This window comes from Vombatus ursinus, unplaced genomic scaffold (genome assembly GCF_900497805.2).
Source record: "Vombatus ursinus unplaced genomic scaffold, bare-nosed wombat genome assembly UNPS02014791.1, whole genome shotgun sequence".
NCBI classification, from domain to species: Eukaryota; Metazoa; Chordata; class Mammalia; order Diprotodontia; family Vombatidae; genus Vombatus; species Vombatus ursinus.
The window spans coordinates 13,000,813-13,019,755 of record NW_020954569.1 but is presented as its reverse complement, the minus strand read 5'-3'; the positions used below and the strand labels follow the sequence as shown (position 1 = coordinate 13,019,755).

Genomic DNA, 18,943 nt, shown 5'->3' with positions numbered 1-18,943 from the left:
CACCAAGTTGTATATCATCCAAATTCTTAAAGGAGAAGTTAAGTAAATTACAGGAAGAAATAGGGAGCAAAACTATACTAGTGGGGGACCTTAATTGTCCCCTCTCAAAACTTGATAAATCCAATGAAAAATAAACAAGAAAGAAACTAAAGAGGTACATAGAATATTAAAAAAAAAAAAGATATGACAAACCTTTGGCATGCTTTAGACATAAAAGGTGACATTGTAAGCAAATTAGAAGAGCAAAGAATAATCTACCTGTTAGATCTATGGGGAGGAAAAGAATTCATGACCAAAGAAGAGATACAGAGCATTACAAAATACAAAGTAGATCATTTTAATTATATTAAATTAAAAAAAAGCTTTTGTACAAACAAAACCAATGAAACCAAAATTAAAAGGAAAGCAGAAATCTGGGAAACAATCTTTTCAGGAAGTGTCTCTGATAAAGGGCTTATTTTTCAAATATAGAGAGAACGGAATCAAATTTACAAGAATACAAGCCATTCCCCAAACTGATAAATTGTCAAACAATATGAACAAGTAGTTTTCAGATGAAGAAATCAAAGCTACCTATAGTCACATGAAGAAGTACTCTAAATCACTTTTTATTAGATAAATTCAAAATAAAACAACTATGAGATACCACCTCACACCTATCAGATTGGCTAATATGACAGAAAAAAAAGATAAATGCTGGAGAAGATGTGGGAAAATTGGGACACTAATGCACTGTCGGTGGAGCTGTGAACTGATCCAACCGTTTTGGAGAACAATTTGGAACTATGCCCAAAGGACTAAGAACAGTACCCTTTCACCAAGAAATACCACTACTAGGTCTGTATTCTAAAGAGATCACAGAAAAGGGGAAAGGACCTACTTGTGCAAAAATATTTATAACAGCCTTTTTTTGTGGTGGGAAAATATTGGAAATTGTGGGGATGTCCATCAGTTGGAGAATGGCTAAACAAGCTGTGGTATATGATGTACTGGAATACTATTGTGCAGTAAGAAATCATGAACAGGGAGATTTCAGAAAAACCTGGTAAGACTAATATTAACTGATGCAAAGTGAAATGAGCAGAAGCAGGAAAACATTGTACACAGTATCAGCAACATTGTGTGATGATCAACTATGAATAACTCAGTTGTTCTCAGCAACTCAATGATTCAAGACAAGAACAAAAGACTTATGATAGGAAAATCTTATTCTTGTGTGGATAATGAACTAACGGACTCTGAATGCAGATCAAAGCATATGATTTTTCACTTTATTCTTTCTTGTGATTTTTTCCCTTTTGATCAGTTTCTTCTTTCACAACTATGACTGATATGGAAATATTTTTACATGATAGCTCATGTATAAACTATATCAAACTGCCTACCATTTTTAGAAGAGGGAGGGAAAGAAAGAGGGAGAAAAATTTGGAACTCAAAATCTTGTAAAACTAAGTGCTAAAAAATTTCTTTGACAAGTAACTGGGAAAAATACTTTTAAAATATTTTTTTAAAAAAGAAAAAAGGGAAAAAAAATGATGATTATTAATCTACAGTGATTCTTCAATTGTTCTCTCAAATTCTCCAGAGACTTACTCAAACTTGTTTTTCTAAACATAATTTTAGCTTATAGAAAGGACTAATCTTGGTTCTTAACTTATCAAGAATAAAGTAACAATATTGTAGAGCTTATATTTTAGGAAGAATTGGGGACAGAAAAGCCCCATGTATGTTTGAGAAAATGTCTTCCCCATTAATAAGTTGTGCTCATTGTCACTTGCTTTTGAACTAAAAAGAGTTTGTCTTGGCAAGTAGACTCAAATATTTTATATTGTCTACACTTATTTTAAATAGAATTTTTCTTTCTATCTCTTGCAGTTGAGTTTCTTGGTAATAAATAGAAATGCTGATGATTTCTTTGCATTTATTTTTATTCTGTGACATTGCTAAAGTTGTTATTTATTTCAAGAAGTTTTTTTACTTTATCATCTGCAAAGAGTGATAGTATTGTCTCTTCATTGCCTATTCCAGTTCCTTCAATTTCTTTTTCTTCTTGCATTGCTAAAGCTAACATTTCTAGTACAATACTGAATAAGACTGGTGAAATGGCCATTCTTGTTTCCCCCTGATCTTATTGAGAAAACTTCTAGCTTATCCCCATTATGGATAATGTTTGCTGATGGTTCTAAGTAGATACTACTTACCATTTTAAGGAAAACTCCATTTATGAACTGTCACTCCAGAATTCTTTTAGATCATAGATTTATCATTGTTTCCAAGGGATACTAGAGAGAGCTCAGGTGACTTCCATTCTTCTTTCCACCATCTTAGATCTGTCCTGTCCCACCTTGCATCCAACTGTAATTTAATAGGGATGCCATCTATGCCTTTACCTGGATCAATGTAACCAATTCTCATTTTATTATCAGGTCTTATTGACATCATAGAACTTAAATGTGTATATAAACTCACTGGCAATGGCATTACTTCACAAACTGAAAATAATTCCCATTGATAAAAGAGAAATTTATGGAGATATTTCCCTCCATAATAATGATTGGCAATTTCACAATACACTTCTTAATTTCTTTTTCAGTGATTCTTCCCTTTTTCTTCAATAAATCTTTGTTTGACTTTCAATTTACTAGCTACTATTAATTCAGTTTACTAGCTACTACCTCTTATTGGCTAAAAAGACTTTGTTTTATTTGTTTTGAATAGTTTAGCTAAGCTTTTTTGAAGATGCTGCATCAAGTTCAGATTATGTTAGAGGCAAAGTGTGTTTGGAGTCAATAGCTAAAACTACATTAAAATAAATACATGATTTATTAAATGTAATTTTCCTTAAAATGGTACTAAATTAGTATATCACAAGTGATATTTAACATAAAAATTCAATGGATGCAGTCTGAGTTGAATCTCCCAAAACAAATCTTCTTGTGGGATAAAGTATTTTTCTTTTCACAGAATTCTTATACTTTGTCATTTTCTAGTTGGGGAAATAGAAAAATTCTAGTTTAGGGAGTTGCACCTTTTTTAAAAGTATTTTAAGGAATATCCTTGGTTATACTTTTTCTGAGGGAAATGATTGCCTACAAGAGAAGAAGGTCATTATATAAGGAATTTCTGATTATTGGTGGTCACTCACAGTTGCTTATTTAACAAAACTTGCCTTAGAGGAGATTTTTTTTTCTGATCCTTTTCCACATTTAACTTGCTTGAAATGAAATATTCACATAATGGATTCTTTTCTGTATCTTTATGAACAATGGCATGGAACATTGAGAGAATAAAATTTCTTTTATGTTTTGCTATTAGCTTTCATATGGATGTTCCCCAACTAAGTTAGATTTCAGTCAATCATCTAGGGACAAGCACATTTTCTCAATCAGTACATTAGGGATGTAGTCTCAAATAAATGACAGATGACTAATTGTTTAGTATAAATTACATTATAAAAGTTATTACATGATGATTGCATCTCTAAATAGGTAACTAATACATAAATTGCTAAGAGAAAAACACATTCTGTTTTTACATATTGTATTTTGAGATAGTGATACAGAAAAACAGCTTTCTGGGTATTGAGTTTATATTTTTTCTTTTTTTTTTCAAATTGCAGGTAAGTAGAATTTTAGAAATTCTGTAGAGGCTAATCGGAGACTGTTTAAGGAAGATTGTGTTTAAAAATCCATCGTGTTTTTCTGTGAAGCTAGTGTTGAACCTATAAGTGCAAATCCCCCAAAACCCCATGTGTAGCCTATGACAAGAGATGTTAATAGGATTTAGAGAGCATTTTATAAAACAATGTCTTTCTCAATTGATAAGAGAATACAGGAAATTTGAGTGTGGATATATTTCTTGTTAAGAGCCAGAATGCACTTACTTTTATTTGTTTGGACTTTCCTTTGGTCTGCATTGACTCCAATATTCCAGATGTCACTCTGTCCCCCTCTAAATCATAATGTGCCAGATAAAATGAAAGTTGACGTCATTTTGACCATGGCTCCTCAATGTCTGACTTTGAAAATAAACCTCTAACTCTATCTAAAGGAAAGAAAAATAATATATACCAAATCAATACCTTTTTAGCATCTCCTCAGAATTCTCTAGAAATGTTGGTTACAGATGCTTAGAATATGACATTTCATTTTACATCTTTCCTTATGAACAAATGCTAAAAATGCAAATAAATAAATAGATGAAAGAAAGTAACTTGATTGGCATTCATAATCCTTTTTTTAAAAAGATATTTATAGACTTGTAATAATCACTTAGTCAAGTGTCTGGATAGCTACATATGTTTAATAATTAAATTAAACACACATTTCAAAATAAAAGTCATATGTGCAAATTTATTTTACTTCTCCACCTACTCCTGCATGCAACATTTGGGATATCTATATACTTTGAAAACATTAGATGAGGAGGTTTGTTTACATACCTATGAGTGTATAATGGATACTATAAATGAATTACCAGATAATAAATAGCAAAAATTAATCTTTCTCTTATTTTTCCCCAATTGTTGTTGTTTTGTTTTTTTTTTTTCTATCAAGGTTAAGATGGTCTAGCCTTGTGATTTCGTGGGTGTAGGACTCTCAGATTGGAAACTCCCTCCACAAGTGCATATAACCAAACCATGTATAAGTTGTAGTCTAAGAAAGTTTCTCATGACTTTGAGGAATTTAAGTGATTTATCATGACTTTGAGGTTTTCTGACTCTGAGGTTGACTCTCTATTCACTCTAATATGTTGCCTCCACCAACTTTCTCATTCCTCCAACCCCCAAAACACACATACAATCCTGAAAATTTTCCTCATGAAAGTGGGTCATCCTTAGAAGGATGAAATTATATATTGAGGAATTCAAGTCCCCACAACCCCCCACCCAACTGTTAAAGTATAGGAATTAGTAATAATCATTAAATTTACATGGAGATTCCAGGAAAATAGAGACAAAATGCTATCTTGAAGAAGGCAGCTTAGGATTAATGATCAGTGCATGTATATGTGAAAGTTTGAGTGTGAGAATGTGAAGAAAAGTCTTAGAAAAGACAGCTTCATAACAGATGTAAAGATCATTGTATTGCCCTTCTGTAGGTGTGTCCAGATTAAAAAGATTGATACTAGAGGCTCTGGGTGCCAGCCAGAGTACCTAATTAGAGATACTTTCATGGTCAAACACTCCCCTTACAACTTTACTACTTGAACTAGAATGATTTGGGGATAAAATACTACCTCTATAGGACAGTATGACTGGAATTCAGTAAAACTCTGACATTAGATTAGAATTGTTCTGTTTTTGTTTTCTTAACATCCTCCATCTCCTCTTTGTTCTTCTTCTTCTTTTTCTTCTTCTTCTTCTTCTTCTTCTTCTTCTTCTTCTTCTTTCTCTCTCTCTCTCTCTCTCATCTAATTGAGGCAATATGGAGTAATAGATGCAGACCTGGTCTTGAAGCCAGAAGAATTGGGTTCTTTGACACATACTGTCTGTGTGACTCTGGGAAAGTAACTTAAAATCTCAATTATCAAGGTAAATATCAAAGTTTCAGAAAAGATATCAACCTGCATTGTTTGATTGAGTTTCCTCATCTAAGAGTTCTCTATACCTGCGAAATTATAGGTCCAGTCTTATAAACAAAATTATTACTGTGATTAAAAAATCTGATTTCTACTTTAAAATTGATAAATTGTGATATAAAGTTAATAACTTAGTTTTTCATGTGAGTTTTTTATGTGTAAAGTGATTTTTTCTCTGATTTATTAATTCTGTTATCATCTTCAAGGAGTGTTCTCTCACAGATGTATCAACAATATCAGCTTGTGATGATTTATTAAGCAGGGCAATACATTTGAGTCAATGAGTTGAATATATAATGTAGATTATGTGTGGAATATAAATGCCATGAGGACAAGTACTGTTTTGTTTTTGATCACTGTATTTTCAATACCTTGCACAACTCTTGGCTCCTAGTAGTTGTTTTGAACTTGTCTGCTGAAATGAAAGAGGAGCCAAGATCATCTAGATGTCTCCAAGCTTTATAACATGCCTAAAATGGTCACACTGATTCAATTGCACTAGTCATACAAATCCAGTTAAGTCTTTGATTCAAAATATTATAATATCTTAGGGATAAAACTTGTAGAAATTGTTCAGTAGAATTAATTTTGTTACCCTCAGCTTTATCTTTAGTTAAGTACTTCATTATTTTTCATGAACTTTTATCTCAATAGAGGAGTCCAAATGACACAATAGACACTACCAAACAGTTATCAGAATGAGGAACTAGCAAAGGTAAACAGGGAGTTAATTGATTCACCTATCTGTAAGCACTAAAGGTTTATTAGCAGGACTATGGAGGACTCCTCCCTCCTAACACTGCAGTTTAGAATCAGTATAGACAGAAATCTGCCTGATATGCCTGGGATTTTAATGAGGGTAAACAAAGAAAGGTAGGACATCTGGGACTGATGAAAAAGGGCAAAGAACAATATCTTTTGCATGGAAAGGGAGAGAGGTGCATATTTTGGAATATTAAATTCTGTATTCCTAGGAGATTCTAATTTGAGCTGTGTATTGTGACTAGCCTGTTTCCCTTGACTGCCAGACTAACTTTATGGAATCCAAAAAGAATATAGATAAATCTAAATGTCCTCTATATTAGTACAAACCTCAGAAAGCCATAATGAATGAAATGTAGGGGACAACCCTGACCAAGTTCTTCATCAAGTAAGACATGGTATTAATAATTCTAATGTTTACTTAAATTGAATCTTTCTATGGCTGTAGTAATACAGAAATTCAGATTATCTTTTAAGGAAAGGGGGATAGAAAGCATCTTTCTCTGACACTTGGAATTTATAGCTGACTTTTGAAAGATTTTATTACAAAGGGAATTTATCATTGCATATAAATGAGAAATGTAGAGTTTGTCAGAAACTCAGAAGTCATGAAGTTCAAACCCTTCCTAAATGATGAATCCCATCTATAGCATTCCTGCTAAAGGGGTCTTCCAGCCTTTGCTTACAGATCTAGAGTTGCTGGGAATTTACTAGTTTCTGAGGTAATTAATTCTATTTTTGAAAAAAACAATTAAAACATTTCTTTAAAATGAGCTGAACTTTGCCTCCCCATAATTTCTGTACATTGGTTCCAACTGTACCCTCCATGATTGAAAAAAATGATAATAGTCCATAATCTACATAAAATATATATTATTTTTATATGTGTTATTCATTTATGTTAACATTCTTTACTTTTTAAATTTGAGTTCTAGGTTCTCTCCCTTCTTCCCACTCCTCCCCCACCCACTGAGATGGCAAACTCTATATCAATGTACATGTGAAATTATGTGAAACATATTCCCATATTAACCATATCATACAAAAGAAAAAAAATGAGAAAATTATACTTCAGTGCACACTCATAGTTCATCAGTTCTCTCTCAGGAGGTTTTATGTCCCCACTTGCACTTTTCAAATAAGCAACAAGATTTCCACTCCCCTCTAATTCATCAAGAGACAAATCATGATGTCCACTCTCATCCTCAATAGTCCACATTTTCATCATCAGAGTCTACCTCAGGAACAACATAAACCACTTCAAACTTAATCTTTCCTCTCTACTGGGAAAGAATAGCTACAACTTATTTTTACTTACCATCTCTCAGGTTAACTCCATTGATTGCCAGAATAGAATCTCCAACATGCAAGGCCTCCACAAGATCATCAGGTTGTCCAGGATGGATTTCAGAGACGAGAACTGGAACACCATGTTCCTTTCCACCTGTCATTGAAATGTCAAGTCCTTCATGTTCTTCCTTGAGGAAAAGAACCTTTCTGATTGGACCAACACCTTGACTTTTCTTTAAGGAATCCTGATCATGTCTTGGTGATGCTTATGCTGATCTTTTCAGATCATTATGTCTTCTGCAGGCTCTAATAACTGTTTTGTGAGGATGCAGGTGGATTTCAGCTTCTAGTTGGTTCCAACTGCTACAAGCCTTTAATAAGAAACATGAAAACAGAGACCTGGGAACCCCAAGTGAAACTCCTCTTGATGACAATGTATCCAAATTGGCTGAGTCAGCAGAATCTTAGTCATAAATGGTTATTTAACTGACTTTTCTGCAAGGAAAAAAAAGCTCTTATAAATATTTTATACACATAATTCTTTTTTTTCTTTTTCTTTGATCTATTTGGGGTAAAAAGCTGGTAGTGGTATTATTGAATCAAAAAGTATTTACAATTTTATAGCCCTTTGGGCATAGTTCAAAGATTGTTCTCCAGAATGGTTGGACCAGTTCACTAGTACACCATCAATTCATTATTACATTTATATTCAATCATCCAATCAAGCATTTATCATTTCTAATAGGTGTGAGGCAGTACCTCAAAGTTATAGAAGCAGCTAAATCTTGTGTTATCCTGATTGTGTTTCCACAATACTTCAATTGTTTCTTTCTGGATGCTTGTAATATTTTTTCCTTGACCTGGGAACTCTGGAATTTGGCTACAATATTCCTAGGAGTTTTCCTTTGGGGATCTCTTTCAGGAGGAGATCAGTGGATTCTTTCCATTTCTATTTTGCCCTCTGGTTCTAAAATATCAGGACAGTTTTCCTTGATAATTTCTTGAAAGATGATGTCTAGGCTCTTTTTTTGATCATGGCTTTCAGATAGTCCAATAATTTTTAAATTATCTCTCCTGCATCAATTTTCCAGGTCAGTTGTTTTTCCAATGAGATATTTCACATTGTTTTCTAATTTTTCATTCTTTTGGATTTGTTTTACAGTGTCTTGATTTCTCATAAAGTCACTAGCTTCCAATTGCTCTATTCTAATTTTTAAGGAAGTATTTTCTTTAGTAATCTTTTGGACTTTCTTTTCCATTTGGCCCATTTTGCTTTTTAGGGCATTCTTCTCCTCATTGGCTTTTTGGACCTCTTTTGCCATTTGGGTTAGGCTATTTTTTAAGGTATTATTTTCTTCAGTATTTGTTTGGGTCTCCTTTAGCAAGTTGTTGACTTGTTTTTCATGATTTTCTTCCATCACTCTCATTTCTCTTCCCAGTTTTTCCTCTACTTCTCTTACTTGCTTTTCAAAATCCCTTTTAAGCTCTTCCAAGGCCTGGGACTGATTCATATTTTTCTTGGAGGCTTTGAATGTAGGAGCTTTGGCTTTGTTGTCTTCTTCTGGTTGTATGTTTTGATCTTCTTTGTCACCAAAGTAAGATAATATAGTCTGACTCTTCTTGCGCTGCTTACTCATGATCCCAGACAATTACTTGAGTTTTAAACTCTTTGTTAAGGTAAAAGTCTGCTTCCAACGTGAAGAATGTACTGTTCCCAAGCTTTGGTGATTTGTACAGCTGTTTTCAGAGATACTTCTAGGGACCTGAAAAGTGTCAGTTCTTCCAAGGTAAGGGGCGAGGTGTTTTCTCTCCACTGCCAGAAGAAGCTTCACCACACCAGCATTCCTCCTCACCCCAGCACCGCCCCTCAGAACTGAGACCCAGATCCAAGCACTGGTAAAGCAAGAGATTCCTGCCTCAGCACTGACAAAGAGATCCCTGTAATCCCCCTCTGATCAGCAATTCGATTCCTCCTCAGTCTGTGAGCCGGAAGCTCAGGAAAAAACCGTGGCACCGGGCTGCACTCGAGACTTGCGGCTGAGACCTAGCTCCTCTCTCACAGCAGTCACAGACTTTTCCCACTGACCTTCTAAGTTTTATTTGGCATTCAGGGGTTGAGAAGTCTGGAAACCGCCACAGCTGCCCACGATTCAGTCTTCTGAGGCCTGCTCCAGGGTCACTGCAGCCTGAGCGCCCACACCTAACCGCGCTCCTCTCCCCTCCCGGCGTGATATGCCTTTCCGATCAACCATCCAGGCTGTCTTTGGCTGGAAATTTGTTTCACTCTGTCTTTTCGTTGGTTCTGCTGCTTTTGAATTTGTTTAGAGCCATTTTTTTAGTTATTTGGAGGACTTCGGGAGAGAGCTCAAGACAGACACTGCTTTCCCAAAAAGCACTCTTTTCTCTGAAGAGGGTCCTTCCTCCTCTGTGGCTGCAAGCTCATCTATACTAGTACTTTTCCTCACTCTGAGACTGACACCCAAACCTGGGACTTGGATCCGAGAATGGACAAAGCAACAGAATCCTGCTTTTGTGCTAGCTAAAACACCCCTATAATCCCCTTCTGATCAGTTGTTCAACCCTTTCACCCTCTGTGGGCTGAGAGCTCCAGAAGCAGCCCTTGCCACTGCCAGTACCACTGCTGATTTAGTGGCTCCCAAGGTCTGCTCCTGGTTTGCTTGGGCCAGGGCTCTGTTGGCAAGGCCTGTGGTGGACTTTGTTGCATTCTCACCCTCGTGCAATAGATCTTTCCTGCCAACTTTCTAAGTTGTCATTGTCATCTGTGTGGCTGGAAATTGCCATTACTGACACTGATTTAGTCACCCAAGGCATGCTCCAGGTTTCATGGAGCCTGGTCTTTGCTGGCATGACCTGTGATGGGTTATGCTATTCTCTCATTCTGGTACACCAGACCTTTTCTGCCAAACTTCCAAGTTGTCTTGGGCTGGAAATTTGTTTCAGTCCATCTTGTTGTGGGTTCTGCTTTTCTCAAATTTATTTAGTCATTTTTAAAGGTATATGGAAGGGTTTGGGGGAGAGTTCAGGTGAGTCCCTGCCTTTACTTTGCAATCTTGTCTCTGCCTCCAGGTCACACAGTTAATGTGTCTGAGACCATATATGAACTCAGAAAGTTTAGTCTTCCTGGCTCCCAGCCTAGTACTTTATCCACTGCACCCCCTAGCTGCCCTATTATAAATACATCCCCAGAAAAATGAGATGCTAAGCTTCCCTGAATGAGTTTAATTCACTAAAGCCAGATGATTCCCATCCACGTATACTGAGAGAACCTGAAAGTGCATATGGCAATCTCTTGTAATGATATTTGAAGAATAATAGTTCTGTACTCATGTGAAAAGGTATCACAAATTTAATTAACTCCTGATTAGTAGGAATAAATAGTAATGCAATTTGGGCTATGTGTGTCCTGAATGAGAAAGTTGTCCTGTTTTGGACAAGATTTAGAAAGGAATTTCTTTGTGTTGTTGTTCAGTCATTTCAGTCACATCTGACTCTATGTGACCCCATTTGAGTTTTCTTGGAGTGGTTTGCTACTTCCTTCTTCAATGTAAATTGGCGAGTCCCTTCAAAAAAATCTTATTTTAATGCTTCCTCATGATTTGGAGATAACCTTGTCTTCTCAAAAGCCATTTGAAGGGGGATTTAGCAGTTCTTGTCTCACTCAAAGTTTTCATATTTAGTCCTAGTGATAGAACATATTTTATCTCAGAGTACTAGTCTAGCTTAACATGGAAGAATTAATTTTTAGTGGATGGTTCATACTCATGATATCCTATGATACAAATAAAAGAAAATACATTATTCAGTCACCAAATGATCCCTTCTATTTCTTTAGTTAAAAGAGTGAAGTAACAAACAAGGAGGTTGAAATTTTCTCTGACAGGATGACAGAAAAAAATAAATGTATAATAATCTCAACTCTTTTACCATTACATAAAATCAGCATTGAATGTGTTCTATTAAATATTAAAAGCAAGATGAAAATAAGAGGAGTATTGCTTCCTTCCACATATTTCTTTTTAAAAATTTGACTGACTTGTTGCATTCCTGAGCTTTGTAGGAGGACTTACTTTATTAGGCATGCTGCCCCATAGAGTTATATGTTTGTTAATGGCGACCATGCACAAGGCTATGAAAATAAAACGGGACCCAAGTATGTACATTGTTTGTAAAGCCAGGGTTAGCCTCTTCTTCAACCAAAGCTTCAAGGCACAGATGGTAAAATAAGGGTAAAAAATATGCTTCTTAAGCAGGAGTCTCCTCTTTTTATGTAATTACAATGACCCAAGGCTCTCACATGCAATCTTGAATGAAAAAGTAAAATAGAACACCCAGAGAATAAGTTCCCCTAAAACATAAATACATAAGAAATATGTCATTATGCAGTCAGCGTTACCTATGATCACTGTGTGCCTTGTGTCGATGTGAATGACATAGAATGTAGGTACCCACCCCATCCCCACCAAGGAAAGGGGATAGGTTTGAAACAAGGGATCACTTTTTACCCCAAGAACCAGTCATTGTGAATATATATCTTTGCTGTATCATTGAATAAAAGTGAATTGAATGATGATTAAATGTGTATATCTTTATTTTCATGCTAACAGGAAAATGGCATTTTTACTGTATATAACACTAGAAGTGAAAAAGACATAGTTAAATTTGGAGAAAGTTGAGTATGGTACCTATTCACTCCCAGTTAGTTCAATAGCCAGTGTCCAAATCATTGTACTGTTCAAAGCTTCTGTAGCAGATCATATTTAACAATAACACAATTAGATGTAAGGTGTAATTTTATGGAAGTCCATCATGTGTATAATGTTTTGCTTATTAAAGGAAAAAATGCATTTGACTGGTAGAAAAAAGGGATCCTTAAGCCTCCACTCCAAAAAAGTATCACTGTACATATTAAGATCATATGAAATTATTTGATACATGGAATAACAGAGATAACTCTGTTAACCCTATGAATAGACATATCAAACAGAAAACAGAGTGATATAAACTCATTAATGGTATGTAACACTTATTGAAAGAAGTATTTGATATAGATTGTAATATCCACATTAAGTTCATGGCTTTGTCCAATGATTGAAGTACAAGTCTTGCTGATGTAGGGTAGGTTGAAGGTGGTTGATTTGGTTGCTGAGTGGATCTGATCCCAAGATATGCAATATTAAATTAAAATCTTATGGCAACCATACTCAAAGGCTTAAACTATTGTCATGAGAATGAGAAAATAGATGTAGTCTTCTTTACCCCAGAGGACTATGCATAGTAGTTGTGAAGTCTCTTCTAACTGTGGTTTTACTACGGTAAGTGGAGATTAGGTAAGTCAGAGGAGATAACCTGGATGTTAATTTTTTTAAACTCCCTATCCCTTTTTCTTTTATATATTCAATATTTTATTTTCTCCAATTACATGTAAAATTGTTCACATTCTTCTTCAAAATATTTTGAGTTTCAAATTATCTCCCTCCCTCCTGACCTCCCCCATCATTGAGAAGGCAGGAAATTTGATATAGGTTATACATAGGCATTCATGCAAAGTATAATTTCATATTAGTCATGTTGTAAAAGAAAAAAAATGGACAAAAACCATGAAAAATAAAGTTAAAACAGTATGTTTTGAACTGTATTAAGAATTTATCAGTTCTTTCTCTGGAAGGAGATAGAACTGTCTTGGATCATTATCTTGATCAGAGTTGCACAGATGATCATTGTACAATATTGCTGTTACTCTGTGCAATGTTCTCTCTCATTTCACTTTGCATCAATTTAAATAAGCCTTTCCAGGTTTTTTTTTCTTTTTCTGAAAGTATCTTTATCATCATTTCTTATACTACAATAGTATCCTATCAAAACTATATACTACATCTTGGTCAGCCCTTCCTCAATTGATGGGCATTCTCTCAATTTCTAATTCTTTACTGCCACTAAAAGAAGTGCTATGTATTTTTTTTGTACTTATTGGTCCTTTTCCTTTTTTTAAACCTATTTGAGATACAAACCTAGTAGTGGTATTGTCGAGTCAAAATGTATGCACAGTTTTACTGCCCTTTGGACAATGTTCCAAATTGCTCTGAAGTATGGTGTTTATCAGTTCACAACTCACTAACAGTACATTATTGTCTCAATTTTCCCATATTACTTCCAACATTTGTCATTTGCCCCCAAGTGGAATGTCAGTACAAGGCCTATATAATTATGGCTTGAATCTACCAACATTGGCCACTAGTACCATCTACAAGATAAAAATGTAAATGTTATGCTTATAAATTAAAAAGACAGACAACTCTTGATTGCCCGTGCAAATAAAGCACCAAGATAAGTTTATGATTAACAATCAGAAATAATTCCCAAAAATTATTTGAGCATGGCGACAGCTAGGTAGCACAGAAAATAGAGCTCCAACCTTGGAGTGAGGAGGTTGAGTTCAAATCCAGCCTCAGACACTTGAAACTTACTAGCTGCGTGACCCTGGTCAAGTCACTTAACCCCCGATTGCCTCACCAAAAAAAAAATTTGAGCATATTGTTTCAAGGTTTAATAATTGGCTAATGAGTTTTTTTCTTTATTTCTGTATTCTTTATTTGTTTTCCCCTATGGTACAGAAAAAAGAAACTATAGAAAAAAATTACATGATTCATAAAGAATTCTGAATGACATACAAAGTAGATAATTATTGATAAATATACAAATAAGACTTTCATTATTTGGTCTAATTAATTTCATATCTATTATCTCAAATCTTAAGTGGGAAAATGCAAAAAAATCAGTAAAATGTAATTTATTTATGTAATTTAAAATTTACATGGTTTGACCTCATAAAACGTGCAAAGTTTGCTCTAAAGATATTTTTAAAGAAAACTTATTTGAAACAAGAAAGCAGAAGGAAAATAACTGGTTGTTGCAATTCATCTATTTCTTTCTTGTCTTATTTAGAGATTGTCACTAGCAGCAACCACTTTTATTGTTTTGCTTTTTAAAGCTATTTTGCATTTGCCTATAAAATTATTTATATTTTAAGACAGATATGTTTCTAAAAAGATGTGGGATGAAAGCAAAAACTTACCTATTTATCATGAAAGTGTAATATGTTTAGCTTGTATATGATAAATGGTATGCAAAAAAGAGAGAAAAAGATATTAAATAGGGATTCCAACTTTCCCAAGGGAGAAAAAGTTTGATCGATAGCTACATGAAAGAAAATTCAAATTTCTTTCTTCCAACCTTTAAAAACAAAGCTATGTAAGTGAAGTATTTGAGAAAAAAAATGAACCAAGACAAATTCTTCTCCTATTGTCCACCCCTGACACCGTGAAAGTTAGGTGATATTCTAATAATTTAATTACCCCTTAAAAAGAAATCTTGTATTTGATTTTTTAAAATTTAGGAGTAAAATATTTAAGTGAATAATTCCCCCTATAGGAAATTCTCTCATATTTCTGATTAAACACATTAATATTAAAACCAACTGGCTTAATGAAGTGTTGTCATGGAAAACTCCTAAGAGATCTCCGTTAATGAATAGATAGGAATTCATTGTAATTATCATATCTATTGTTCATATGTAAAACTTAAGTAGATTAAAAATGCTCTCTTGGATTTAGCTTGCACAATTCATTTTTCTTTGTACCTCTTTTAGTCACAGCCATAACAGGAATGTTCAGCTAAACCCTCAATTGATTGTTTGGAAATATTGAGATTATTTTCAACTATAATTCTGCTAAGATAGGACCTACTCAAATAATTTAACTTAAAGAAGAATATATTTCAATTCAATTGACTTGTGATGTTGAAAAACAGTCAGCAATTTTGGTTAACTTGATTTTTAGGGGCGATGATTTTTTTGTCTAGTATGACAGATACCCAGACTAGGTTGAGGCCATAGGGACATTCTCACATCCTTGTCTTTTGTCAGCTCTTGTGATTTGTCCTAGATTTGTTGCTATGGAATTATCCATCTCCTCAACAGGAGAACAAGGCTCCCAGAACTCCAATTCCAACCCCACCTTGAATTCCTGAGTAACAAGTTTATTTTTGACTCTATCCTAAGTGTTCCCTCCAGTATGTGTGGAAGATGTGTGTGTGTGTGTGTGTGTGTGTGTGTGTGTACACACATATAAACATATAGGTGTATATATAAATAATATGGAACAAGGAATGCTAAGCAATAAAGAATTATTACAATTTGTCAAGCTTGTCTTTTAGTCTTTAAGCTTCAGTGAATATTTGCAAAAGTTGCACTTTTACATTTTACCTCCCTGAGTACAGAACAATCAATGTTAAATGGACTTTTTTCTTGTGAGTAGTTTCTCTGTGTACAACTCTTTCCCTGTTGACCTTTCTTTTTCTGACTCTTCCTTTATTTCTGTTGTAAATACAACTGCTTCAGTAGACAATGCCCCACTGTTTGAGTTCACCAGAAGAGGGAGATATTAAAAAAAAAAACTGCCATATAAAATCTCACAAGGCCATGTATCAAAGAGAAAAAAAGATATAAACAGAAGCCACTTCCATAACAGATATTGTCTTGCCTAGATGGCTATGTGCTCAAGAGACCAAGCCTTTTAGCTCTCTCCTGCCCCCAATCCACTGGGTTCAGAGACTTGTCTTTACACCTCAAGGCTGGAAGAACAGCATCAAAGGACAGACTTTCCCCCTTTAATACATTCAGGTACTTACACTCAACAATTAAAAGAGGTTTTACTTTGTCACTGAGTGTCCATCAGTGGTTCCCCATCACCCTATGGGTCAAATATAAAATGTTCTGTTTGACATTCAAAGACCTTCATAAATTATGACCCTCCTACATTTTCAGTCTTCTTACACATTAATCTGTACTACATGCTCTTCAAAATAGTGACACTGGTCCACTGTACATTTCAAAAATAAGAGACCCCATCCCTTCACTACAGGTATTTTCTCAGGCTGTTCTCTGTACCTGGCAAGCTTTCCCTTCATTGTTCCAATTACTGGCCTCCTTGCTTTTCTTTAATCCCAGCTGAATTCCCATCTTTTATGGAAAGCCTTTCCAAAACCCTCATACTTCCACTGCCGTCCATCTGTTAAGTATCTTCTATTTATCTTGCAAATATATTTCTCTGTATATATTTATTTGCATATTGTCTCCCCCATTCAATTATGAGCTCTTAAAAGTAGTAGGTTTTTTGTTTTTGTTTTTGTTTTTTTTTTGCATAGTGCCTGGCACAGAGTAGGTGTATAATAAATATTTGTTGATTGATATTAAGCACTAGCAGAGATAATAGCACATTGTTCATTTTGTTGCAAACTAAAAGTCCAAAAATTTCTGTTCTTTCTTTCTCTTTTCTTTGGTTGCCGACCAGCTATTTGATACATGCTTATGACAGGTAGTTCTATGACATTATAAAAATCAAGTCAGTAATCATTTATTAATTGCTTATCATGTGTCAAGCATTGTAGCAAGAACAGAAAGGCAAGAATAAGTACAACCAAAAAATAGAGTCCATGATCTCAAAGAGCATATTTTAAAGAGACAGAATTTAAATATATAGGTACATACAAGCAATATAGAGTGTTATGGGATGAGCTACCCTGAAAATGACTTGGCAGGCCCTCACACCAGAGTCCATAGTAAAAGACCATAGATGTGTCTCACTGATATCTTTTAAAGGAAAGTAAAAGTGCTTCAATATTTTTAAAATTTAATGAAACCAGTTGATAAAATTAATTATTATTTGAAGAGCTTCTGATTAAAATGGAAATATAAAATTTTCTAAGCAAACTCAGCTCCCCTGAGGAAAAGCTATTGAAGATAAAGTGTTACATGAAGCAAAATCTAAGAAAAGCATCATTGTGTTCATCTCTCAGGAGCAAAAACTTGAAACAAGGAATGTTCCAGAAGCTGAAGCCTCCTGGTAGATTGCAGAAGATCAGACCAACTTCAGTGGGGATACCATAGGAAATCTCTGAAACCAGCAACATATCTAGTAGAAGCTATTTCAAAGTATAAATCTTAAAGCCACTCCAAATAGGTGATTGTATAAGGAAAGAGGTGAGGACAGAGTATTTGATTGAATAAGGAAATAGGCCAACACTAACCTGATGGGGGTCTAAGGATGCCCCAGGATACTACTCTGAAACCAAAACTATCTGATTTAGACAGCTTTAGAGCCAAGATTTGAATTTAAGGATCTCTAGTTGGTGACGGCACAAGGGAAATGGAAAAAACTATTGTCATCAAATTCTAGGGTAATATCAAAAGAAATGGTAAAAATTGTTAACTCAGGCAGAGGGTGGAACTTCCTGATAACATCCCTTCTATCTCACGTTCTGATGCCAGGCTTGGAATTCCTCAAACCAGAAGCAGACTATGAACCTAGGAAGTCTCCAACCCAAGGACTACAGATCAACAGTTCCAGACCATAGTCAAGGCACTACTTAACTGTAATATGACATTTTCTCACTCTGGAATGGAAGAAAAAGATATTACATTGACCTAGCCCCACCATCCAAAAAAATATAGGATCATGTAAGATTTATGTAACTGCTTAATAACCCATGAGTATCTCATTTCATCCTAGTATTGAAATAAAACTATCAGAGAATTGCTCTGATGCAGATCTAAATACAGAAAAAGAAAGAGGGATTTCTATTTGAATAGGGGACTTTCAGACATTCCTGTTGAGAAAACAAAACTGGGTAGAATTCTCAAAATAAAAACTGCTGTTGCTAAGTGATGACCAAGTGCTTGCCTCCTAATGGATGAAAAGAGACCTCAGTCCCTTCGAAACTCCACTGTCTTCAGGGACCAGAAGCAAAAGAGAAAAAAAATCTATAACCTCTGTAAAAATTTTGTTCTACTATTGTTGAATTAAGAAAGTAAAAGGGAGAGAAAAGAAAAAAAAACAGAAGGGAAAAATATGAGAGACTTACTGTTCCTCATGGTTATTGAACAACAGAAGAATATAAAAAGACAAAGGTATGAGAAGGAAAAGGAATGTCTTTATGTCTTAGGTAAACTCAGAAAAAGGAAAATTAAATACATACTCATGCACACAGAGACTTTATTTAAGTATAGAAATACATGAAAATCAATGAGTAAATAGAAACAGGGAGGAGTTATGAGAAGACAGAGAAAGGATTGAGTCTATAAACTGGGGGTGAAACAGTAGCAAGAAAACAAGCTTCAACTCATTTGTTCCAACATCCCTACTATATCTCATTTTTGTATGCTATTTAAACTTGAAAATACCATCTACCTATCTATCTATCTATCTATCTATCTATCTATCTATCTATCTATCTA

General features: G+C 34.6%; 1 pseudogene; it reads left to right on the top strand.

Annotated features, from left to right (window-relative positions):
• The first annotated feature begins 11,769 nt into the window (after positions 1 to 11,769).
• LOC114048105 overlaps positions 11,770 to 18,943 on the top strand; it is a 62,819-nt pseudogene continuing 55,645 nt past the window's right edge.